Source organism: Crinia signifera, unplaced genomic scaffold, assembly GCF_055691185.1.
Source record: "Crinia signifera unplaced genomic scaffold, ASM5569118v1 HAP2_SCAFFOLD_89, whole genome shotgun sequence".
Taxonomy (NCBI): Eukaryota; Metazoa; Chordata; class Amphibia; order Anura; family Myobatrachidae; genus Crinia; species Crinia signifera.
Window position 1 is genome coordinate 565,337 of NW_028142806.1, and position 4,784 is coordinate 570,120.

A 4,784-nucleotide genomic window follows, 5' to 3' on the forward strand; every position below is an offset into this window, starting at 1 on the left:
CTGACACTACTTTCTCATCTCTGTGACATAGCAGTTAGGTGTTGATTGGAAGGTAGTTTATCACTCTCCATTTTATTACTTTCAAACTTAGTACATCTGGACCCTATGCTTGAAACATCTCCCCCATTGTCTGTAAGCGACTAGTCACTTGCTTCAGGCTCCCTCTTTTCTTCTTGTTTTTTGTCAAGTTTGTGGAAGGGGGCTTCTTTTTCTGCTGGACACCATTGCCCTAGCGATACCAGCTCTTTTCTGACCATCCTAGGGCCGGATGCCCCCTATGCTATAAATGCCACCAGATCCTGTTCGAAAAGCCATGTGCTGGGTCCTAGGCGGAAGTGCTAGTGCAACATTACGGGAACATTACTTTGGCGTATTACATTTTTAAAAATCCTGCATGGATAGTTTATGATGGTGGGGTCGCGGCAGATTTATGATGGGATGGGGGATTTGGACCCAATGGGTGGGTCAAAAAACAACATGAAACCAAATGCTTAGTGTGGGTTGTATTTTGGACCTCAACATTTTTGGGACACCCATTGGTTTCTAACACCTGTGCTCTACATTCACCGCTCCTGGTTATTATTAAACAGGCAGAACGGTAAGCGGGCCATGGGGCCGATTCAGGCTGTCTCCGTAAATTGCGAAGATGGCAGATTACCAAGCACTGTCCGAACGCCTGCCCGCCGCCGCCGATTCTCGTTAACACGTGAGGGGGGTGAGTAACGACAACACAATCCCCTCACATGCCTCGGCTGCAGGAGTAATCATTTAACGGTATCGCCGACCATCGAATGACTTCTCCTGCCGTCACAAATAAAAGTCAATAGAAACTGACTTGTATTTGCAAGCGCCGGGACGAAGACGGGGCCGGTAGACATCGTCCCACCCGTGTACTCATGGCAACGTCCAGCGTTTTAATGGGGACGCTGGGCGTTGCCGGCCCCGATGCTTGCGGACGGCTTGGTGACTATGCAAATCTCCGAAGCCATTCGCAAAGGGGAGCTGCACATGTGCATTATAGACCCATGCGCAGGTGCGGTCCCAAAAGCATAGGGACGGAGCCGAACTCCCTAAATAGCGAATGAACCAGAATCACCGCCATGCTCACAACAAGCTTACAATCTACAGGGATATGATGTGTTACTTCTATACGTGACATGGGTATGTTTGTGACCAATCAGTAAACTTACAGTCATTTTCGATACTTACATTATGGTCTCAGGTATTGAGAGGAACAACATTAGCAATAAATTAAAAGGATCTAATTATTATTTATTGACATTTAAAAACACACAGACACAAGACTGTATAACGTGCTGTGCACAGGCGGAGGCTCAAATCTTCAGGAGGACGTCATTGCGTATTTTTGTCAGTTCATCGTTTTCTTTTCAAAACAATATAGCACAGGTATGAGCGCTGTTTGCTGATTATTCTGCACTGCAGCTGCTTAGATAAGGGGGATTACCAACCCCTTAAAAAGACAACAAGCAAAGAAAACAAAGATTTCAAGCAGCGCTTGTGCAGAATAAATTGTATATTTATTTTAAAATTTCATAAAAATTGTGTTGTGGCCAGCAACATGGACAGGACATACATACATAAATGACAAACAATTCCCCTTGGATACTAGTATTTAGCAGGTTAGTTTATGCATGCAATCATCCAGATGGTTAGTCTTAGGGCTTGATAAGTTGTTATTAACGTTTGTTAGTATAGATACAGTCCCCACTTTAAGTGCACATAGTGGTTAGATGCTGCTTTGCAAAACAGAATTTACTTGCTGTTTGGAATGAGGGGACAGGCTCCTGATCCACAGAGGTGAGCTCCCACCGCTGGTGCAGTCCAAATTTGATTGCGGTATTTCTGGGGCTTCCCTACTGGTACAGGTCCATTTGCTGCCAAGTCCTTTCCCCGTGGTCCTCTCTACGCGTTTCTCCGCCTTTCAAGATCAGCGGCTTCCTCAGGAGTATTGGATCCAATACTCCTGAGGAAGCCGCTGATCTTGAAAGGGAGGAGAAACGCGTAGAGAGGACCACGGGGAAAGGACTTGGCAGCAAATGGACCTGTACCAGTAGGGAAGCTGAGAATGGAGGTAGTCTATAGAAGAAGACTAAAGAAGAACCAACAAGGTTTTTGGGGCACACTTGATATAATATACAGTTAAATGGATGTACAGATGATGTAACAATAAAACGTAACTTTTAATTGAAAGCTTAATTAATAAAATAGGTTCATATAACTATATCCACACACCATTTATGTGATTATCGGAGAGCACCATACGTGATGGACTCCCGCCACTTATTATGACAATATCAAGAATAAAGATAATTCAACAAGAGCGAAAATGTTTCGGTAGAGTGTTGCCTAGTACCAATTTTTATATATAATATACGGTATCGGCAATCGGACAGGGCATAGGTCACTGCGCACCACCACTACGATATCCACCACAGTGTCGGCAGAGATGGGTATGGACAGTTGGGGCATGAGAGGAAAAGAGAAGGAGGGGGTCCAAGTTTGTTGTGGCTGCACCTCAACAGTATTAACAGGCGTACTGCCCCAGTGGATGAATACAGCACTGGATATTCCCTATAGGTCCCCCATATAGGTACTTATCCAGCCTCTCACTGCTTAGCTTCTGTGTTCGGATGGATTACAGGCGGTCCAGTGAAGTATGGCTGTATGGCCCTCGCTGGTTAATTCCGATGTCAATTTTGAGGGTGAGCCAAAGTAAGCTTCTGCTGTCCTAACCGTTCAGAGCAAGGCAGACCTGTTACCCATGTAGCATTGCAGGAGTGTCTGGTGGGTCCCAGGGTCAAGGCTGGTGCGCACAACGAGTCCTTGTTGGAGGCTCAGGCGGTCATGATGTCTCAGCAGTTTGACCAGTTCGGGGTCGGCCTTGACCCTCTGCGCCTTGGTGAGTCGCTTCTGTTGATGGAGAAGATCTTTCAGGCCTTTGATCACCGAACTCCCTTCCTGTATCTGCTCCCAATCGAATCCCAACTGGTCACTGGGGTCCGACTCAGGAGAGGCGTCCATAGTGGCCACTACGGGATCGGAGGTGACAACCGCTCTGCACTCCTTGGGTTGCCTGAACACCGGGGTCTCAACATCTTCGGACCGGTCTTGCTCCTCTTCCTCAACATCTTCAGTGGGCAGGCGGGATAGGGCATCTGCGTTGCCGTTGGATTTGCCACTTCGGTAGACCACGGTGTAGCGAAAGTTGGCTAGACGAGCCATCCATCTCTGCTCCAGTGCCCCCAGTCGGGCTGTTGACAGGTGGGCCAGGGGGTTGTTGTCGGTAACTATCTCGAAGGGAGTGGCAACCAGATAATTCTTAAACTTCTCCGTCACCGCCCAGATGAGAGCGAGCAGTTCGAGCTTAAAGGTGGAGTAGTTCTCGCTGTTCCGCTCCGTCTTCCTGAGGCCCCTGCTGGCGTAGGCAATCACCCTCTCCCTACCGTCCTGGACTTGCGAGAGCACAGCTCCCAGGCCTCGGTGGCTGGCATCAGTGTAGACCCGGAAGGGCTTCTCGTAGTCAGGATAGGCCAGGAGGGGTGCTTCAAGCAGGGCCTGCTTGAGCTGGGCAAAGGACGCCTGGTGTTCCCTTGTCCAGGAGACCACGGACGTGCTCCTTTTCTCTTGACCCGACTTGCCACGGAGTAGTTCATGGAGGGGCGCGGCCACCTTGGCGAAGTGTTCGATGAAGCGTCGGTAATAGCCAACGAATCCCAAGAAGCTCCGCACGTCCTTGACCGTCCTGGGTGCTGGCCAGTCTTGAACCGCGCAGATCTTCTCGGGATCTGGTTTCACTCCTTCAGCACTGACTATGTGCCCAAGGTACTGCACTTGAGGCTTCAGGAGGTGACACTTGGACGGTTTCAGCTTTAGGCCACATCGCGTCAGCTGCACAAAGACCTCTTCAAGATTCTTCAGATGGTCCTCATACGTCTTGGAAAAGATGATGACGTCATCCAGATACAGGAGGACCATCTCAAAATTCCTGTGGCCCAAACAGTGCTCCATGACCCTTTGAAATGTAGCAGGGGCATTGCAAAGCCCAAAGGGCATCCGGTCAAATTCAAAGAGGCCCATGGGGGTGGTGAATGCTGTCTTTTCCCGGTCTTTGGGGGCCATCGGGATTTGCCAGTACCCGCTGGTCAGATCCAAGGTGGAGAAGTAGACGGCAGTCTTCAGGGCCGTCAGCGACTCTTCGATCCTGGGCAGAGGGTACGCGTCCTTGTGGGTGACTGCGTTTAGCTTCCTGTAGTCGACACAGAAGCGAAGGCTGCCGTCCTTTTTCTTGACTATGACCAGCGGGGCGGCCCATGGGCTGTGACTTTCCTTGATCACACCGGCCTCCTGCATTTCTCCGAGCATGGTCCTCACTGGCTGGTACATGGCCGGTGGAAGCGGCCGGTGTCTTTCCTTAATGGGTGGGCTGGATCCGGTAGGAATATGGTGCTGCACCCCTTCCGCACGTCCGAAGTCGGCTGGGTGTTGGCTGAACGCGCTGGCATTCCGGCAGACGACCTGAAGGACGCCCTCACGCTGTTCTGTTGGGGTATTGGAGTCGCCAACCTGTATCTCCTTCCACCACGCGGTTTCAGTTGTGATCAGGCTCGACTGACCCACCACGGCTTCTAGTTGGGCTTTCGGCAAAGACTCTCCAAGGATATCCTGGAAATCAACCAGGACCACGTTCGCCACTGTGCAGTGTCGGAACAGCCGCACCGGATAGCTGTGCGGGTTCAGCACGCGGACGGGGACTCTCCCACGCT

General features: G+C 50.3%; 1 pseudogene; it reads right to left on the reverse strand.

Annotated features, from left to right (window-relative positions):
* Positions 1–2,570: 2,570 nt before the first annotated feature.
* Positions 2,571–2,689, reverse strand: LOC146056786 (5S ribosomal RNA; annotated as a pseudogene).
* Positions 2,690–4,784: the final 2,095 nt, after the last annotated feature.